Raw genomic sequence first — 22,406 nt, 5'->3', positions numbered from 1 at the left:
TCCTTCTCCTAGTGTATAAGCTCGCCTGTCTTAAGACATTTTACTAGAGCTGAGTATTATTCTTTCAAAAGTTTTTGCTAATTTAACAAAGTAAAAAATTATCTGATTTTAACTTGCTTTCCTTTGATCACTAATAATTTAGTTTGTTTACATATTCATTAGCCATGCATATGTCTTCTTCAAATTGTTATATATTGTTCCCATTTATATACTCTGATGTTAGTATTTTTCTTATTTATTTATAGAGAGTTTTTATATAGGAAGGAAATTAAACCATTTTCAGTCATATTTGTTTAGATATTCCTCTACTGTGTCACATTTTTAGCTTTTGAAATCAGTAGATCTTTAATTTTTACATAATCACTTTAATCTAACACTTTTGCTTGGGGATTTTTTTTTCCTATTAGAAATGTTTTTTAAACTACACAAAAGGATGAGTCATTTTTTTCCTTCATCTGTGTTATTTTGTGGTTTGTTTTAACTTTAGAGATAAGCAAAGGTGAGAGATGCAGGTCTACCCCAGTGAGATACAGGAATAAATCTACTAACACAGTTAACTGTAGCAAGTGCCACCAGGCTGACCTGACCCAAGAAGAATCTGTGAAGGTGAACAGACTCTGGTTCATATCTGCTTAAAATAGCCATTCCCTGGTCCCAGACAATTCCCTTGATCTTCCTCCTCCAATCAAGTTGGCAGACAAGTCCTTGCTTTAACCTCTCTCCCACTTTATTCTCTAATCTGCCAGGAAATTAATGCAAGCCCCGAGCCTCCCTAAACACAGCCTTTTCCAAGCATCCTTTTTCATCTTTGATTTTCAAATTGAAATAATATGTAAAAGCAAACTTTGCTATTCTGTTGGCAACAGAGTATGTGCCTTCAAGGAATATTTATTTTAGGAAAACAATCTCTTTGAGTGGGTCTGTATTGTAATAACCACCCCTCCCAACAGAAACTAAACATGTCATTGTCCATCTAACAGTTTCTATCTACCCAGTCCTTGGGCCTCATTTATATCCAGCATCTGAATGTCAGTTGTCAGATGAACACATCTGTCCTTAAAGCTCCAACACAGCAATGAAAAGTTCCCTCAGCTGCAAAGAACCCGCCCCCACCCCCCACGTCAGTTTGCTGCCCTCGGCCCCAAATGGACCTGCATGGTGCCTATTACATGTGCAGTTTCCCAGGGATCCGTCTCAGGGTATTCGTCCTTCGCCACCCAGATTTCATTACCACACTTTGCCCAAGAATGTCTGCCTAATCTGTTACCTGGCTCCTGCCCTCTTCCTACCCCAGGGAGCATTCCCAAAGGGCAGTGCCGTCATCTGGGTTATGACAAGCCCATCTCATTTCTTTGTACTGATGTATCCTTGCAAATAATTGAAAGTCTAAAAGAAAATAACCCCACGGTTGTTTTCTTTACAAAAAACATTTCCAAAGTTAACAATTTATTATGCCTGTGACAAAAATAATTCATCGGCTTTGCAAGGAGACTGCCTGGAAATAAACTTCCACAAGGTCATTTGAGTTTTTGTGTATGATCTTAGGAAACTGGAAATTATCCAAATCATGGGGTGCCAAAGAATACAACACAAGGTGCAGCCCTGGTGAGCGCATTGCTCAGAGGTGCGGGACGCGAGTGCTGGTTGGACCCCGAGAACCTGCCGGGCTTCAGGAGGCCAGGGTCCCTGCACCACCTCTCCCAGGTCTGAACCTGAGACAACTGCACACTTGTGAACTTGGCTCATAAAGGAAAAACCTATGTCATCCCTGGCTGGATGCCACCACTTTTGCTGACCCACACACCATGGGCTGATACCCAAACACTTTCGTTAACCACTGAGTAATCTGTCACACCAGATTGAAACAAGATTCAACAATGCTCTCTCGATAAGAGATACACTTTAGATTCAAAGACACAAATAAGTTCAAAGTGAAACAATGAGAACAGATACATCATGCAAACAGCAACCACAGAGCGGGAATGGATATACTAAAATTAGAAAATAGACTTAGAAACAAAAATCTTAGAGATGCAGAGGAACGCTTTATAATTGTCCTTTAGGTGTGCAGATTAGAAAGGAAGAAGTAAAGCTATCTCTGTTTGCAAACGCCATGATTTATATAGAGAAAATCCTAAGGAATCCACTAAAAATCTGTTGGAACTAAAAAACTAGTTCAGCGAGGTTGCAGGATATAAGACGAACATGCCAAAATTAATTTTACGAGATGTGATCAAACAATATGGTGAATGTTTAAATTAAAAAATTTATTACAGTAAAAGTCATATTGCCTTTAACATCCCTCAAAATACTCATCCTTGCTTCAAACACACTTATCCCATCATTCTTGCCACTTTCTGAAGTTCTGGAAGTCCTCTTTCGTGAGTGTCTTTAGTTGCACTGTCGTGGCTGCATGGATGTCCTGAATCATTTTGACTTTGGGGAAGAGCCAGAAGTCGCACGGTGCCAGATCCGGTGAATAAGGTGGATGAGGACACACCGTAATGTTTTTCTTTGACAGAAATTGCCATATACCAGAAGCGATGTGACACCGGAGTGTTGTCATGATAGAGGATGATTTATGGCATATTTTAAAACACACTTTATTTCAATGGTAGCTCACACATGACAGCACCGAACAAGTTGAAACAGTTGAAACTTGTCACACCCTGTTACTAAGGTTCGACATGCCACTTCCCGTATTGAAGTTCCCTGCCTTTCTTTTGGATGGCACTCGGCAGCAGCGTGCACCATATTTATTGATCACAATGGAAAGGCTCCACCATGTCACACATCGCTTCTGATACAGTAATTTCTGCCAAATAAAAACATTTACCTTATTCACTGGATCTGGCACCGTGCAACTTCTGGCTCTTCCCCAAAGTCAAAATGACCATGAAAGGTAAACGTTGTGAATCGATTCAAAACATCGAGGCAGCTACGACGGCACAACTAAAGACACTCACGAAAGAGGACGTCCAGAACTGCTTCAGAAAGTGGCAAGAACGATGGGGGAGAATGTTCAAAGCGAGGGGGCGTATATTGAGGGGAATTAATGGCAATGTGTCTTTTACTGTAATAATTTTTTTAAATTTAGACATTCACTGTATTTTTTAATCACACCTCATACTTCTATACATTAACAATGAACAATCCAAAAATGAAACTAAGAAAACAACTGCATTTATAATAGCACCAAAGAGAATGAAACACTTAGGGAAAAAATGTAACAAAAAAAAGTGTACCATATGGCTCCGTTGGTTGGAGCGCGTGCTCTCAACCACAAGGTTGCCAGTTCAACTTCCGCAAGGGATGGTGGACTGCGCCCCCTGCAACTAAGATTGAACAATGGCGACTGGACTTGGAGTTGAGCTGCGCCGTCTACAACTAAGATTGAAAGGACAACAACTTAACTTGGGGCTGATGGGTCCTGGGATATATACCCTGTTCCCCAATAAAGTTCTGTTCCCCTTCCCCAATAAAATCTTTTTTAAAAAAAGTGTAAGACTTGTACACTGAAAACCACAAAATATTGTTGAAAGAAATTAAACATCTAAATAAACGGAAACACATCCCATGTTCATTGATAAAAGATTTAATATTGTTAAGATGGCAACACTCCCCAAACTGATCTGCAGATTTAATGAAATCCCCATCAGAATCCAAGCTGCCTGTTTCTCAGAAATTGACACAATGCTCCTAAAATTCACATGAAAGTAGAAGGGACCCAGAATAGCCAAAATAAACTTCAAAAACATAATAATGTTGTAAGACTGACACTTTTCAATGTGAAAACTTACCGCATAACTACAGTAACCAGGACAGTGTGGTGTGATGTAGGAGAGACATGTGGACCGTCCAGAAGTAAATCCTGACATTTGTGGCCCATTGCTCTTCCCACAAGGTGCTGAGACAAGTCAATGGGGAAAGACTAGTCTTCAGCAATGAGTGCTGGGATGATGGCATCCGCACGCAAAGAAGGAAGTCCGAGTCCTTCCTCACACCAAACACAAATGAATCACAGACCTAAATATAGGGGCTAAAAGTATAATGCTCTTAGAAGAAAGCATAAGAGTAAATCTTCATGACCTTGGTTTGGGCAATGGTTTCTTAGATATGATACCAAAAGCAACAAGAGAAAAAATTACATATGTTGGACTTCATCAAAATTCAAAACTTTTGTGCTTCAAAGGACATCATCAAGAAAGAGAAAAGACAGCCCACAGAATGGGAGAAAATATTTTCTGATCATATATCTGATAAGGGACTTGTATTCAGGATATAAAGAACACTTGCAGCTCACTAGTAAAAATAACCCCGTTTTACAAATGGGTCAAGGACCTGAACAGACATTTCTCCAAAGAAGATCTACAGATGGCCAATAAGCACACAAAACAGTGCTCAACATTATTCATCATTAGAGAAACACAAATCAAGAGCCCACTCAGACACCACTGCACCGCCACTCGGAGGCTTTAAGAAGAGACAGACAATAACAAGTGTTGACGAGGACATGAAGAAACAGGAACCTTAGGCACTGCGAAGGGATGTGCTGGTGCAGCCGCTCTGGAAAGCAGAGAGGCAGTTCCTCGAAATGTTAAACATACAGTTACCACACGTCCCATCAAACCCACTCTTAGAGAAATGAAAACACATATCCACACCAAAAACTTGTGCACGACTGTTGATAGCATTTTTCACAATAGCCAAAAAGTAGAAACAACTCAAGGTTCATCGACTGATGAATGGTTAAAAAAAATGTAGCATACCCATACAGGGGATAGTATTTGGAATGTAAAAAGGAATGGAATTCTGATACAGACTATGACACGCGTAAATCTGGAAAACATTATGTTACATGAAGATGTCAATCACAAAATGCCACCTATTGTATAATTTTATTCACATGAAATGGCCAGAATAGGCAAATCTGAAGGAGACAAAAAGTCGACTGGGTCTTGCCTAAGGTTGGGGGAGGGTAGTAATGAGTACAGGATTTCTTTGGGGGGTTTGACAGAAATTTTATTAAATTAGACTGTGGTGATGGATGCACAACTCTGAATATACTAGAAAGCATTGAATTGTATATTTTAAATGGGCAAATATTATGGTGTGTGAATTAGATCTCAACGAGGCTCTTTAAAAAAAAAAAAATCCGAGGCATTTCATTTTACTTTATCACAAGTTCTTGAATTTCCAGGTCTACACAGTCAGAAACTCGCTGTGTCTGCATGTCTGCCTAGACGGACAGACAGTGTGAGGTGGTGTGTGAGGCATGTAAATGCAAAGTACCCAAAGAGTCTACAGGGTGATAGCAAAACAGCATCTCAGATGTCCCCAGATGGCCACCTTGAAGATAAAATAGAGGGTTTCTAAAACCTAAGGCAGAACCCACTTCCAAAACAGTCCATGCAGAAAGTGCTCTAGACTTAGCTGTATGATCAATCAGTCTGCTCAACACACAGCACTGGGCTGGCATCTTCGGTTTGCACTGTGATTCTCTTTACACAGACAGGTTTGGTCCCATCACTATGAATTTCCCTCTGCTTGGACATTATTCGTAAGTTTTAAGTGGCGCCCAGACACTGGAAACTTCCTTCCAGTTATATTATTATTTGAAGATGCAATTTCCTCCTCATGAGTAAACCACTGAAGGAACTGAAGTCCCCATGACAGCATCCCTCGTCCTCCCTGTCCTGCAGGGGCAGCCGTGTCTCTAGATGGCCATCCATCCAGATCAAGCGCAGGATTTGAGGCTGGCACCAATTAGAACAACTTCTACACTACTAACAAGAATGAGAATCTCAGCCCCATCCACTGACTTTCTCTCTGGGGCTAGGAAGGGACGGGGTGGAGAAGGTTCTGGTTCTTACCGGGGTGTTACATGTAAGCATATTTGGGATAAAGAAAGGAAACGAGAATTCACGGAGCAGCTGCTCTAACTGCCTGGTGCATTCACGTGGGTTACAGCAGTTGCTTCACAAAACCTTCTGGACGGGAGGTACTGTGTCATAAACCCAAATTTCTGGATGGAAGCAAAACCTAGCAGAGCTACGTCGTGTAGCCTGAGGTCACAGGACCAGGCAGGTCGCCTTGGAACTCGGTCCTCGCTCCTCCTGTCCTTTCTAGCCTCTGCTGGGTGGTTTGGTGGAGGCAGGGGACCCGATGGCCAGTAACCAGTGAAGGGCACTGGGTTTGGGTCAGCCACACAACCATTACCTCTGAGGGGATGCAAGTGTCTCAGACTTTACTGACTCTAAAAGCTCTGGCTGAAAAGAGAGAGAAGGCAGATGCAGTCTCTCCGTTATAAGTATGCTAAATATTTGTCCAGGTAAAGTCTTGTGGGAATCATTTAAAATATTATTTATCCAAGTAGTCAGGTTTCTCTTCAAACGAATGTTGTGAGTTTTATGTCCCTACAAGGAGAGGTGAATAGATGGCCTCCACTGTCAGCAACCAAGTGAGCCAAGCTTGCCATGATGGAAAGAGAGAAAGAAAGAACAAATCTTGAGGATTATCCAACATGTGAATGCGGGACTTCTTGCCCAAACTAGAAAGGCAACACATACTTTAAAGAAATGGGAAATTAACCCCCGAAGTTGAATTATCAGAAACGAGGTCTAGTCATGGGTTACCACTGCGTCCCACTCAGAGGGGCCCCTGGAAGTGGGGGTAAGGCTGGGCCCAGGCCTGCGTTTTGCTGTCTGTTCTCACTGGGGGCCGAGCGTCCGTGCTCTGCCCTTTATACCGGCCGTCTGGTCCTGTACCAGAGCACTTTGATGTACTTTAAAAGAAGCCCAATCGCCACTCCTCACAAGATCTACAAATTCAGCGCATGCTGACACGTTGAACAATTTCACTTTCAGATCCAAGTTCACGCATCCCAGGCCGTCCTGAACGTGTGGAGGCCGCCGTCTGCCTGGAGACACGACACCACACCCCCACTTCCTACACTGCATTCTGCAGACCTCTCACAAAACAACATCCTGGATCGCAGGCCAGGAAACCCTGAAAACAGTTGAGGGTAACGCAGTGGCAAGCCTGTTTGAGCATGTCGCCCGGATCCAGCCAGTGACTGGCAGATTTCATGAGCAAGTGTGAGAAACGTTAGCCAAACACCACTTTTCAGGCAGCAGGCCGGCCTGCCCTGGGGGCGCGGCAAGCCCCAGCTGCAAGCCAGACGGCCCTTCTGGAAGATGACTCCGAGCCCAGAAGAGAGTTGGACACCTGAGAAGGAACGCACTCCGTTCTTGAGAGAGGCTAACTCTGGGCGAACAGAGATCCACGGCGTGCAGCACTGGGCTCAGGGAAAGCTGAGGCTGCTGGGGACACTGGGATGCACGGGCCAGGGCCACCGGAGGAAACTCCTCAATGGTCGCTAACCATGCTGACCCAGGTGCTATAGTAACGCAAGCACGTGGAGGCTGAGAGGGCCTCCCTCTGCACCCCTGCCCATGACCAGCGACAGGCTTGATCGCGCATGCGTGTGTCCGCGCGCACTCGTGTCTGTGCGTCCTCCCAGCCTTTCCTTCACACAAACAGGGGCACGCAGTGATCATCCTCCCTGCTGCTCCACGTGCCCGGCTCCCGAGGACCACACACTGACACTGGGGTCACGAGGCCCCCGTGCCACCGGCCGCAGGCAAGCACCGCCCTGGCTGCCCCTCCTCTCCTGTGAATCGTACTTTTTTTTACTGATTCCTTCCTTTGAAAATAGTACCCACCGCTCTGGGTGGAAGAAAAATTGATTTTGTTGCTGAAACAGAGCTTGACTTAGAGACACTGAGAAATACAAGCATTTTCCATCTATCAAGAAATAAATCTAGCACTGAGCATGTCAGTGGTTTAAATAAGGCAGCTCCTTAATGACAGAATGACCTCCAAGATAGATCATTCTGTGGGAAAAACAGTTGTAGAACAATATATGGATTAGGCTACTACTCGTGCAAAACTACACACACATAAAACTCTCTGTTTCTCTATACACATACACACACATAAACGCATGCAAATCACATGCAAAGACACCCATCAAATTGTTAACAGTGGTGACCTCGGGGAGGGGGCCTGGTCAGGGCGGTGGGGGGGGGCAGGGAGGACTGAATTTTATAAGAAGAATGTGCTCCATGTATTACTTATGTAATTGGAAATAAAAGTTAAAAATAGATACAAATATAACAAATGTTTATTTCCTTATTGCCTCTTAGGTGGAGTCTTTTCATTTGGGCTCAAAATAAAAGTTGAGTCATCACTCCTCCGAAACACCTTTCTTCACAGAATTGAGACACATGCTTTGTTTCAGAATGTGAAGTCAGGCCAAAGTTCAATGAGCTGGTAATTCCAAGTCAAAGTAAAGTGAAAACAGAGGTGCTTGAGAGGCAGATCTGAGACGGGAGCTTCAGGGCCAGCTCCAGCCCAACCCCACCGGGCACACGCAGTGTCCTGCTCCGACCCCACCGTCCTGCTCCACCCCTGCCATGCACAGACAACATCCTGCTGTGACCCACACCAGCCAGGCCTAGGGCCGCCAGGCCAAGAGGCCCCACCCCTTCCCTCACCAATTATATTTTTTTAACAGGTAAACTTAGGTTTGGGTATCTTGATTCCTTTATTTCTGATTTGCATTCCTTTTCCCAACAGCCAGAAGTTCTCCCAGAGGCCCTGATTTTAGAAGTCCTTTCAGAAGCATAGAAAAATAATCTTCCACCATACAGAAGTACGTAAGACATGAAACCATCAGTCAGCACCGTGGGAAGGCACCTGCCTGCCTAGCCGCCAGCTCACCCGACTGCCCCCAGGACACCATCTGCACGTCCTCCCACTGGCTAGAAACACTGACCAGCAGGTGCCTGATCAGAACAAGATTTGTTGGCCACGAGGCCACAGTGAGACACTGGCCCTGGGACCCTGGGCACGAGGCTGCTGACTGGCAAAGTCTACCCAGCACCAGAGCTCCAACCGGGACAGCAGGCTTGTTCCCCAGGCCCGGGGCCAAGAATTGGACTGCATTACGGAAGCAAAAGCTGATTAATCCACAGACGCACGCTGGAAGAGAGAGACACTGGGCCTGGAAAACACAGGAAGGGACAGCACTGGCTGTTCCCAGGTGGGTCCGAGGGCCTCACATTCCCATGGCTGAGAGGCACTTGTGAACACATGGTATCTCCACAAGCCTGAAGCGAGTGCGACTTCCCAAGGACGTGTCTACAAGATGGAGTGGCCTTCTGGGTCACTGCACAGCCCAATGTCCTGCCATAGGAAAATGAAAAATGAACAGCTTTGGGTCCCTGTGATCTCGGCTCAACATGAGCCCACCTTCAGGCGGTGGGGCTCCCTTGTGTTCAGGTCTGCGCTCTTCCTCCTGGGTAACCACGAAAACCTTTACTGAGCGCCTCGCATCAGACCTGTCCCACAGGCCCGGGAGACAGCTGTGCAGCAGAAATATTTTCCTCCCATTTTACACCGGGGGAGATGCTCTGAGAAAGAAAGAACAGATGTGAGCAATTTCCCCAGAGCAGGTGGTCACAGGGGTTAGGAGAGGACTCGGATCTTCCCGAAACAGCTACCATGGTGATGGAGTCGGAGAAGCACTCGGGGGCTCTTCTAAGCACCGTGTCACCTCCCTCCCACTGAAGGGGTCTGGCCTTCTCCCTAATGCAGAAGAAGTAGAGCAAGAGGAAGAAATAACAGAAATGGGAGACAGTCCAGCCTAAGTGCACCCCAAGGAAACACACCACAGGTCACAGGAGCAGTGAACCTAGCTGAGCGGAGTAACACCTAAATGAGCCCTGACCTCTGCTCAAGGCCACAGCTGTCTGGCTCTCACAGACCACTCACCGCTGAAGGCAAAACAATGACCTAAAGTTAAATGTGCCCTGCACAGATGAGTGTACCCCAGAGAACGCTCAGATCCCCGGTGAGAGAGGGGGCCGTCCCGAAATGCCGGGTGCACAGCTGTGGGCAGCCTGACCCTCAGGAGTGGGTCGAGTCCCTCTCAGGATTGGGAAATTTGGGTTGTGTTCCTATCCTGTCCCCAACCAGCTGGGTGACCTGGGGAAAATCCCCTCATCTCCTCGGCTTCTGTTTCTGCCTTGTTTATTAATGGTTTTTGTGGGGGTTTTTTCTGAATATAAAAGCTCTGCACTTTCATTGTAGAAAATTGTAGAAAACGTGGAAAGCCTAGAATGAAATAAAGAGGAAATTATCATGGATACTTCCATTGTCAAACCACTCTTACTGTTTTGACAAATTTGCTTCCAGTCTTACTTTACGCACGTTGACAACTGCTTTTACATTTGGGGAGATAACTGGCGTGTGCTGCAAGCACAACTAATGTCACACTTTTTTTTTTAACTCAACTTGGTATCATGAGCATCTTTCTGTGTTATCAAAACTCTGCCTGAGCACCACGCTCATAGCCACATAATATTCCATTATTGTAATGAAGTCAGCCTGCTCCTCCTATTACATTGCTTCCAATTTGTATATTATGAATAACAGAGAATAATCTTTGTAACATGACCTGTTTCCTGCGTCTTGGATTATTTTATTAGGATGGATTCTAGGGGTCCTTGTTCCATATTTACATTTCAGATTATCTGAGGGGTTTAGAACAAATAAGAGATTTGCAAACCCAAATGCCTACGGGGGTTAGTCAGGGAAGGGAGTATAGTTGGCTGGTACAAGAAGGAAAAACACCCAGGGAGTGTGAGCCTGTCAAAGGTGGCAGCGCCCCAGGGCTCCAGCTGGTGGCTGCCACATGGGACAGGGCCAGGTGCTGCTGGGCTGCACAGTCTTCCAAAGAAGCCAGAAATCCACAATTTCTACTAATGTGTAAATACGGGCAGCAGAGACCTACTTGCCCTTCGGCCTGGCCAGTGGACAGCCACAGCCTCTGTACAACGGGTGACTGCTTCCTGGTTTAACTCGACGTGAGGAGCTTTGTGTCCCCATTGGGGCGCTAGAAAGAAGCGACAAGGAACACATGTCCAGGGGGGACACCGAGGGCCATACACAGCGCTTTGGAGCTTGCACCAGTTTTAAAACTCTGTTTTTCCTTCTGTCTGTACCTCTGGGCTTTTCCACATGGAAACAGCCTCAGCACCGACCTCTAGGTCCAGCCGGCACCCGAGAAGCAGCTCATTACAAATGCCCGTTCATAAGCAGAGCCAGAGGCCCCCTCTGCCCTCCTTCTTCATAACTCTGGTTCCCTCAGCTCCAGCGATCAGGCGAGTTCCTGTCCAGTGGAACCCCAGTGTCTGGGAGCCAGACTGCCGAGGAGCTCTCCCACCAGAGCACTTGGCTGCAGCCCTCGGGTTGGCCGAGGCTTGGCCGGGAGGACGGGAGGAGTGGAGTCTGCGAGCCGATGGGTGCGACATGCGAGGGCCTCACTGTCCTAATCGGGCCATGTCACAGCTCTGGCAGCAACCACAGCCGTGCCTCCAGAACGAGAGAGAAAAAGGGATTCTAAACACCAAATGCCTTGTCACAAAGCCCAGAGAAGTGCCTTTCATGCCTCTGCCATCTGTCATCGCAAACTTCACAACAGCCCCCGAGCTGCACGGTGAGGACCGTCCTGCAGGATCCCGGAGCGGTTCAGACCCGACAGCAAAACAATGTGCGGCCAGGTGAAGACCGGGGAGAAAATCCTGCCAAACAAACCTGGGGGTCAACGGCTCAGAGAGCAAGAGCCACTTAAACCCACTAATTGGAAATAATTCCAAGTTTTTCAGACATGACGTAGTGACAATAAGGGGCAAACACCGGATTAGTGACCACCAAAAGACAGGGCGCTTTTGTTCCCTCTTTGTAAGAGCAGGATTTCACCCTGTTTTCAAATTCCCACCACCTACCCTGTGTGGATTTGAATTTAAAGTTTACAATTTAGTAACAGCGAGGGTTAGCTTCTGAGTTCCTCGTTCCAGGTCAAGGAGCAGGACGTATGCGGAGGGGTGTGGGGAGGGACCAACGGGCAGCAGCCAGGAACATAACCTTCTGGTCTCTCCAGAGGCAGCTCACCACAGCACACCTTCAAATGTTGTCCCTAAGGGAGAAGCCACAGGCTTTTCAGTGGCTTGGGGTTTGCCTGCTGCTTTTTTTTTAGTCACTCAACCATATGTGTCAAGGACCTCAGTCCTAGATGACAGTTTTATGTTTTGTTTTTGCTGTTTTTGGTGTTTTAATGTGCTGTAGAAATTCATTGAGCTTTATAGCAACACAGAAGAAAACAAAAGGTTTCTGAAATGAGGCTGGCACCTGGTTTGGTTTGGGAGCTATGAAACATTTTATAGAACGCAATACTGAGACAAAACCATTTAAAAAAAAGAAAGGCACCTTGCCACTCCTTGAAGCCCTTGCAGAATTTGCAGGCGACTTTGGTTCAACAGAGTGACAGTAACTTCCAGCATCAGTCCCACCTGGGAGAACAGTGCAGCCCATGGGAACGGTTGGGGGGGCATTTAATAAGCAGCCCCCGTCTGGTCCCCAAGATGCAGCCCACTACCACTTCCTGGGGGCTCTTTGCCGGGCTCTCTGTGAGGGCTGGACTTACACAAACACCCAGCTATGGAGTGGAGGAGCTGGCCTCAAGCCCAAGTCCGTCTGTCCGTCTCCAAAGCTCGTGGTCTCTACAGTGCAGACCTATGTGGAGCTTCTGGCCAAGAGGAAGGAGCTCAGGTGCCCCAGCTTTCTGTCTCCTGCGCCAACTCCATAATTGAGTGAAGTACATGCTGGGCCAGCAAGCCACACCCCAGCCCAGGCCTGGCTCCCTGTGGCCACTCCGGAAAGCTTGAGTGACAGGCACTCAGCCTCTTACTGCAGCTGGGGTGGCGAGGGGCCTTCCCCAAGCCGTTACACAGGAATGCAAAGGGCTGTTGAGGTGACAAGCTCACTTGCACACACAAATGGGAAGCTTGCTGTCCGGGGAGAAGGGCAGGGTGTGAAACCAGCTGCAAATCGCAGATGCAAGCAGGAAGAGGCAGGTGGACTGGGGCCAGGCAGGGGTGTGAACCAGGCTGGGGTGACTGGACCTGTGGTCAAAAAAAGGCTTCCCAAGGGTTCCAGAAGCTGCCTCCTCTCCTCCCTCTTTGGGGAGATGGAGGGGGTGGTCCCACAGGTCAGGAACCGGGTGCCTCCTTCAGATGCAAGCTGGCCTTTTCCTGCCTTGGTTGCCACTGGGTGCCAGGCCCCTGGTGCGGCCATCTGCTCCTCCTGACTGCAGAGCTCCCGGAAATCAGATTCCACGGGTTGGAAATGCGATCCACTTTCACCTTTGGCCAAGCCCCTGGCCATGGGAGGCATCAGAGGTCAACAGCAGCTGTGTCTCCTCCGCCTTCTCCCTGGGCCCGGTTGATCTTATTCCTCCTGCTTCCTGCAGGTGCACTCCTGCCGGAGCTGCCCCAGTGTCCCCCTGTCACAGCGTTCTGATGAATAGATTGTCTGTGTTTTCTTTCATGGCCTGGACTGCACGCCAGCGGCCCAGCTGTGCTTGTCAAGTTAAATGTGTTGGGGTCGGCAGAGTCTCACGTAGCACCGAAGTGCACAGCACACAACACAACGCAAAGGGCATCCAACCACAACTTGCACGTTCTAGAAAGCTCCACTCAGAGCAGCGTAACTGCTGCAGAAGCCACCCGCACCACACACACATTGAGGCAAATGGCACCATTTCATGCCATTACTCCATTCTCTTTCTCTCACTCTGTCTGTCTTTTTTTTTCAGATTTTTTCAAATATAGTTATGCAAAAGACTTCTGTTTTTAAACCCACTGTGCCAACACTAACATCTTACAAAGCCCAGGCAGATAAAATCAGTTCAGGTCGAGTATATCCTGAACACGAAGCTCTAACTGATTCAGCGCCGTGAGGTGACCTTTAGTTGTCGTGTCAAAATGGGGACTAGCATTTAGAGAAATGGTGAGTTTCTTTTCATGTCACACACAAAGGTGCTGCCCCTCCTGAGGCATGAAAAACTCTCGTCAAAGGAGCAGTGTTTAAAAACTGCAGGAAAATCTGAAGACAGGCTTCCTATTTCGTACACACAGAAGGAGACGGTTCCCTTCAACCTGCACTAAAACTGGTGGGCTCAAGGGATGCAGAAAGGGTGTGTGGAAACACGCTCTCACTGCCACCATGCTATTTTAAAGAAATAACATTTCTATTTTGTTCCACAACTAATTCAAATAAACTCAGGCCACAGGGAAAGTACATGTGTTTACAGCCCAGCCTGGAGTCAACCTGCAACATCTGACATTCTGCTCTGGTTGAAAACATCTCTGTCCTCAGCCTGCTGGGGCTGTGCTCTCACAGCAGAGGACAGATGTGGCTAGCAACGCCTTGTGAAACAAATGCCACACAGCAGACCGCCACCACAGGCTCACACACCTGCAGGTGACATCAGCGGCTCTATCTCAGCCCAGCAATCTATTAACATGCAGAAACAGGTGTCACCCAACCAAAACCCACTCTTAGAAAGCGCTCACCTCATCCGCCTGGGAGTGGAAATGACAAACGAGATGCTCAACTTCCACTCACCTTCCTTGTCCGCCTTGAACGCCCCTCACACCCAAGGGCTGCAGGTGCAGCCAAACAAAAGCTTGGCAGGAACCCTGCTCCCTGGATACCGCATTTTCCTTTGTTTCAGGGAATTTACTCTGTTCTCTTCAGCAAAAGGTAGTTAATACCGTGTCAGCCTTCACTGATTTCTTGTCCCAGAGCTTTTCTCTTTGGACCTGCGACCGGGCCTCTAGAAGGTACTCGGTATATGTACAGAGCCCATTTATGAGACATGAAGCATCTGGAATTCATTTCAAAATACTTGAGTAGGAGCTGAAGGGCAGGACAGAGATGAACTACAACTGTCAAAACTTGATAACTCTAGAAACTGGGAGCTGAGTAATTGGAAATCTACTATGCGCTTCCCCCTTGTGTTTGACATTTCCCATAATAAATACATTCTTAAAAATGTGTGGCCACATTTCCAGTTGTTGGTCCAACTCTTCTCCCCTCGCTCCGTAGTGAAAGGATCCCAGTTTTGTTCATGTAACCCACCCTCCTCCACGGAGCCCACCGCGCTTCCCTCAGCCAGTCGCCATCACCCCAGTTCTCCTCACTAGCAGACAGCTCGTAGACCTGGCCAACGAGAGACAAGGGAAAGTTTCTTGAAAAGTTTCTGGGAAAAAAGTTTCCATGCTGCTACCAAGTGACATGCAGGAAGAGCTGGGTCCTCCTCTTCTGACAGATCTGCTTGTACCTGCATGTGACAGCAAGAACCTCAGCAGCCATTTTGTGACCATGAGGGAGTCAGCCAAAGACAAAACCAATATGCTGAGGGTTACAGAGAGGGAAAGTCAAGCACCCATGGTCCTAGGGGATGTCAGTGAGCTCCTCAAACAACCACTCTAAAATGTTCTCACTCCAGGAATCATTAAGTGAGAAAACAACCCACTCACTATTTAGAACATTTGGCGGGGTGGGGTTCCTGTTACTCATAGCTAAAGGCATCTTACCTGATACAAAGTAACTGCTCAGTGAACAAGGGAAAGAACAGATGAAGAGAAGAGAAAGGAGGAGCCCCTGATGTACAGAGAGGATTATCAGGCAGGCTTAGCGCCATCATTTGGGTCTTAGGAAAGCCAATATTATAATTCCATGCAAGGACTGAGATTGGCCCCTGTCCCCTTAGCACACAGGGCCCTCTGCTTTTCATTTTGCAACACACCTTGTATATTTCATTTCTTTGGCAGCCAGTCAGTTTGTCCCCTGTATCTCCACAAGCTGCTCTTTCATTTGTTGCCTAAATGGTCTCTCATAGTCACAGCTATGCCCAGGTTACTGGGGGCTCCCTGTGGACTGGAAATGGCATGTTCTTTTGGAAGTGGCTGGAAGTGGCTGTGTGGCCTGGGACAAATTCCTCAGCCTCTCTGCACATTAGTGCCCTTATGTATAAGACAGAACTGGCGATGCCCATCGTAGGGACTGAGACAGTTAAATGGGGGAAGCAAAGCTCCCAGCCGTTTCATCCACATCAAGACGGGTTTTAAGGTCAGGGGTAACTGCTGGCAACTGGCAGAATCCCTGTTTTTTCTTCTACCCTTGCTTTCAGGTATACCAGAAGGAAAGTAAGAAGTATGAAAGAAGAAACAACAGAAGTTCCCTCTTTATGAGCAGTTTTGTCTCCTACACCTAACGTTTCTTTCTTCCTACTTACTTTCATCACAGAGACATGTGATTAAAAAGAAGATGCTTAAAGGCTTCCTTTCAAACGAAGCAGGCCCTTGGCATCAGTCAGCCCCTCATCGCGGGGAAGGTTTCTTGGAACACAGGTTGGTAACTTCTTCCCTTGCTCCAACTCCAGCAGCCATCGGACGTAACAGATCCTAGGAGAGGGGGTAGGCTGAGGGGAGCAGTGGCCTCTGAAGCCTTGACCCCACATCAACAGGGGCCACTGTCTCCCTTCTTTTCTCAAGGAAGGAAATAAAATTCAGAGAATCCTGCTTCTTCCTGGTCACCCAAGGAAGGCCGCCGCCCCTGGGTTTGAGCCACACGTTCCTCTGCCATGTGGACGTCCCTCAATGCTTTCTGCCACATCACCACACCTCCTGAAGTCTCTCAACACTCTTCCATAAATCTACTCCATTTTTACTTAAATAAATCTATTTTAAAGAGAAATTGTCCATCGGCATTGCCTGCCTTCCAGCGCAAATATCACGTAATTGTTCTCCCACAGGCTATAGCCACTTCCGGTGACCCCACACAAGCCCCCCGTCCCAGGGCTGGGGCTGGACCGTGGCTGCCAGCCACATGAAGTCACCCCAGGATGCCTCCTCTGAGTCGGGGCCACCACAAGTCTCACGAAATGTTCCTGGAAGGCAAAGCTCACCCGTCAGGCTAGAACCGCTTATCTAGGGGGGGGTAAATAAATAACCACGAGACGCGCCCCCTGTAAGAGGCCGACACTATAGGACTACGGATGAGGAGCAATGCATGCTGAGAGGAGGTGCCCACACAAGTGACACGCGGCTCCGTTGTGCCTCTGAGCACCCCCACACTGTCTGCACCCACCATGGACGCTAAGGAGGCGGACACTGTCGTACAGCAGCAGGGGCCCCTGTGACAAGCAGCCACATCCACCTTATGAAAGATCTGGGATGGTAAAGTGACACATTTACTTGTCTACAGGGCACTTGGCTCTCCCAGCCTCCGCAGGAAGCTAACTCTAAGTGTTATATAAGATGCCTCAGGAAAAAGAAAAAGCAGGAGGCACAATTCCCTTTGCACTGGGCCACAGCGAGGCATATGTGCCACCCCTTCAGGACCCCCTGGTGCCCTACAGGCCCATTCCTCGGAGAAATTCAGAGTCTGTAGGGTGTTCCTGGGGGCAGGTGGTGTGAGCGACAAGAGGCCAAAGTGTCACTCATACAGCAAAACCTGCCTGTCAGCGAGGCACCTTGGCAACTGGAAGGAAGTAAATCTAGACTTTTCTGTGGTTAAGACTATGTCTTCCCAACTGAACTGTACCCTGAGACATTTTCAGAAGGAGGGAGTCTCGAACTGTGGGCCACGCTTGCAGGGAAAGCAGCAGAGGATGAGCCTGTGATGCAGCCCTGCCGCCCCCAGGCAGCCTGCCAGGGAGCCTGTGGCTCCGCACCCACCAGCAGGGCCTTGGTAAACTCTTCTCCCATCAAATGGGGACACCCACGTGAGTGCTCACTGTGCCATGATCCACTGGGCTGGGCAGTATGGCCCGGGTCAGGGCCATATGTTAAGTGCCCGGCACTCCCCTCGTCCTGCTGCTCTGTCATAAACCCGGGCCTGCACAGCGGCCCATGAGCTGGCCCGGTCCTGGCAGAATGACAGCTCCTTAGCACAGTGAGGAAGTTGCTAGTGGTCTTCGTCCAGGCTCACTTCTCCATCTGCCCTTAGCCCCAGTGGCCCGTTCGCTGGGTGCCTGGTGCCCTGCTGCTGCCCACCACTCAGCATCAATCAACCGAGTGAAAGTTAGGTGACACCTGCCACATTCCCCTCGGCAGCCAGGGGTGAGCACGGAGCTGCCTTCTCACTACCTTATCACTGGTGACATCTGCAAACAGCTGCACCCACTCCCTGGGTCTCCGGGCAGGGACAAGCCATCCAGTGAGTTTTCCAGATGGATGAGATCAGCAGGGCCTCCTGGAACATGACCTCAGGCAACTGTGCCCAGGACCTGCACTCCATGGAGGGGACCACGGCAAGCCCACATGCATCCCAGCCCCTGCAGGCTCAGTGGGCCACAGACGCAGAACCGGCCCTGGCAGCCCCTCAAGGGCCCCCTGCCCCGGCAGCAGCCTTTGGTGAAGAAAACCAAGTCAAGCCCAGTTGCACTTGAGCACCTTTCTAGCTGCAAAGTCCACAGCTGATGAAATGCCTGCTTGCACCTGTGCGCTGGTTCACACAGAAAGCCTTCGACAGACCCAAGAGTAAAGTGCATGCAGTTAACACACCCAGCAACTGGTCTCCACTGGAAATGCCAAAGTAAGCAAAAGTAGGAAATCCATGGCCCATGCTGGCCATGCCGAACACAACAGAATTCCACATGTGACTTCCCTGAGACTTTATCCAGAAGCACGCGGGCGCAAGCCTCGCAGCGCAGCCTCAGACACGGTGGGCTCAGCATGCGGCAGGAGAACAGGCTCCCCCTACCTTAGCTCTCTTTAATTCCAGTTCACTGCAGTGAAATTCAATTAAGGTTCAGCCTTTATAGGTGGCACAGTCCTAAGAGTTTTGACAAACACATACAGCAGCCCCCCCTTATCCATGGGGAACACGTTTCAAGACCCCCCAGTGGACGCCTGAGACCACAGACAGTACCAAACTCTGTATATACTGTTTTTTCCTACACATACATACCTAGGATAGTTTCATTTATAAATCAGGCACAGTAAGAGATTGACAACAGTAACTACTGATAAATAGAACTGTAACAATCTACTGTAATAAAGTTATGGGAATGTGGTCACTGTTTGGGGCCCATTGCTGAAGTCTTTCTAGAGGCTCCATGCTTTCTGGGAAACATGTTGCCGTCACTCAGAACACGTTTCTGGTCATGTCTCCCACCCACAAACTGAATGCCTTTTCCATCCTAACTAGTACTTCACACGTCCTGTGGCCCGAACCTTTGCAGTTTGAGGGGCGACAGCAGAACTAGAACAAATTTCTTTTTTCTTCTTCAGTTTCACAGATGGAAGATTCGTTCTCATCGTAGATCTCAGCAACCTCAGCATATAATGTTTTACTTTCCTTAAGTTGAGAACTTCTGCCTTGCCACACTGAAAGGAAGCACCTCACGGCTTCTCTCTGGCATCCCTGAATGGCCAGCGTCACTGCTCCTGCGCTTTGGGGCCATTGTTAAGAAAAATAAGGTGCCTTGAGCCAAGGCCATGATACCAGGACAGTGGATCTAACAAGAGGCATCGCCTAAGTGACTAGCAGCGGGGAGTGTCTACAACCAGGGGACTCTGGACAAAGGGATGAGTCACGTCCTGGGTGGGACGGAGCGGGACAGCATGAGATTTCATCACACTCCTCAAATGGCACACAACTTAAGACGTATGAATTATTTATTTCTGGAATCTTCCATTTAATATTTTCAAACCACAGTTGACCACAGATAACTGGAACCATGGAAAGCGAAACGTGGATAAGAAGGGACCACTCTACAGCCACATAACCCCACAGTCTAGATTTGGAATATGTCCATCACCCGTCAAAAAAATCCCTCATGATACTTTCTAGTCAACTCCCCACCCCCACCCAGGCAACCGCTGATCTGTTTTCTTCCCCACAGCTTCCCTTTTCCGGAACATCATATACATGGACTCACACGGTGTGTACATTTCAAGTCTGGCTTAGCTCACTTGGCCTAACACCCTTCTACTGCTGAGCAGTATTTCACTTCTGCGGAAAGGACATCTGGGCTCCCCCTTTTCAGTTTGGGGCTACTATGAATAGAGCCTCTATGGTCATTGGCACACACGTCTCTGTGTGGACGAACGTTTCCATGTCTCAGTGTCACAACTCCCTGGCAATGGAGTCACCAGGTCACACCGTAAGGTGCTGTTTCATCCTGTAAGAAACCACCAGGGAGTTATCCAGAGTGGCTGCTTCGTTTGGCCTCCCCCCAGCAACGTACAGGACCTGGATTTACTCCATATCCTCCCAGCAACTTCACATTGTCAGGGTTTGGAGTCCTGTGTTTTGCTGTTGTTGTTTGGGGATTTTTTTTTTTTGATTTTTTTTTTTAGTGTGTGGTTTTCTTTAAGCCACTCTGATATATGTATAGTGGTATCTCGTTTCCTTAATGACTAATGATTGAACATCTCTTCATATATTTAACCTGTTGTCTGTTGCTCTTCTTCAGTAAAATACTGGTCCAAGACTTTGTTGCCCTTCCATTAAATTGCTTTTTTGTTAACGCGTTATACGAGTTTGACACATATTCTGGATATGAGTCCGTTATCAGATCTGTGTTTTGAAATTCTTTTCTCCTGGTTTGTGGCTTGTCATTTAGTTTCTCAACAGTGTTTTTTTTTAAGAGCAGATGTTTTTAATTTTGATAAAAATCCATTTTACCAACCTTTTTGTTCATAGTTTATGCTTTTTTGTATCCAAAGCAATTTTTGCCTGGCCCAAGGTTACAAAGATTTTTCTGCTGTTTTCTTCTATCAAGTTTTCAGTTTTACCTTCTACTTTAGCCCATGATCCATTTTTGTTCATTGTTGTACATATTACAAAGTATGGATTGAGAGCTTGGGTTGTTTTGGGGTGTTGTTGTTTTTGTTTTTTTCTCAATGGATACCCAATTATTTCAGTACCATTTATTGAAAATATTATCCTTTTCCATTGAACTACCATGGCATTTTTGTTAAAAATCAACTGGTCATTTATGTATGGGTCTGGACTCTATTCTGTTCCACTGTCCGACACGTCTGTCTTTTCACCACTACCACACTGTGTGGAATTCTGTAGCTTTACAACAAGTCTCAAAGTCTGGTAGTGTAAGTCTTCCAACCTGATCATTTTCAAAATTGCTTTGGCCTTTACATATAAATTTTTGAATTAGCTTGTCATTTTTTGAATAAGTTTGTCATACATAAAAATTTACATTCATATTTCTACATTTTAATTTGGGCTGTGTTGAATTTCTAGAAATTGGGTGGCTTCTCCTTTTGGAAGTAAAGAAGTGGTCATTTTTTAGAGACATTATAAAAGAAAGACTAACCAGTTCTCCCAGACCCACTCACACAGAACGGCTTTGCCAGATGGCTTTGGCTCTGAGGGCTGGGTTGTGGCGTCCACATGTTCTGATGTGGAGGGCGTGGGGAGACGTGGGGGCAAGAATGCAGTCTGCCTCTCCAACCTGCTGCCTGAGACAGAAAGGAAAAGACATGGAGTTAGGGTCTGGCCTGCAAAGTAGCCCTGAGACCTAACAACAGAAAGGAGCATGGTTCCTTGACAAACATTTGAAAAGGAGGTGACACCTAGGGGCCGTTGGAGGGTGAGTAGGAGTTCACTACTGCAGAAGAGAAGAAGGAAGTTAATTCCTGAAAGGAAATAGCAAGACCAAAGGGTGGGGGAGGCAGGAAGCTGCTAAGTGGGAGGCAGGGGTTGGGGGTGAGGTCTGGAATCCCATTTTAAGGGTCAGAATTCTGTTGCCTGGGCATGGGAGCCCATGGAAGTTTCTGTGGGGGAGAGGCAGGATCAGATCTGTGTTTGAGAAAAACCCCCTTGGCGGCAGGCAGAAGACGGCTCCATGGAGGTGGCAACTGACGTGATGGGCAGGTCTGACAGGGAAAATGGCCAAGAGCCTGGACCAAAAGATCCCTAGAGGTCAAGGCCACCGACGTGATACCAGACATGGGGTGAAAAGGGGGTGGGAGAGGCCCAGGAAGACATATGTATCTTCTCCTTACTCCCTGGACCCTGGAAGCACCTACCAGTTGCCCAGCACAGCCCCCGCACCAGGCCACGCTCACCACAGCGGGCCCTCAGGAGGTCGTAGGTAAGAGCACAGAACTCAGACACCCGCGAATATTCACATTCTGCTCTCTGGGGGCAATGTTCTGTGTCAAGGTCATCTGAAAAATTCAACCTCCCGAAAGATGGCTTTGCTTTTAAGACTATACCATCAGGGTTGAATAAAACTCTTGGCAACCCCGAGTCTAAATCTCGTTGGGGCCTCACTGTGAAGTCTGTAAAAGAGACAGACAGAACAGTCAGCAGAGAACCCAGTGACAGAAACAACTATTCCCTGGAAGAGGGAAAAAGGGCAGAAAGGCATCTTTGTTTATTTTTCAAAAATGTGGAGAACACAGTCTCCCCCAGCTGTCTCCACAAGATCAAACCAGCCCCAAATGGCCATGGCGAGGTGT

General features: G+C 47.7%; 1 protein-coding gene across 1 annotated transcript in view; it reads right to left on the bottom strand.

Moving 5' to 3' along the window:
* The window catches only part of ACOXL (acyl-CoA oxidase like), a 183,541-nt gene that overhangs the window by 72,564 nt on the left and 88,571 nt on the right, over window positions 1-22,406 (bottom strand). The gene's annotated exons all lie outside the window — the stretch shown is intronic.

This window comes from Rhinolophus sinicus, chromosome 2 (assembly GCF_057876585.1).
Source record: "Rhinolophus sinicus isolate RSI-liver-muscle chromosome 2, RSI-T2T, whole genome shotgun sequence".
Lineage (NCBI taxonomy): Eukaryota > Metazoa > Chordata > Mammalia > Chiroptera > Rhinolophidae > Rhinolophus > Rhinolophus sinicus.
The sequence above is the reverse complement of the archived record's forward strand: the minus strand, read 5'-3'. Positions and strand labels throughout refer to the sequence as shown.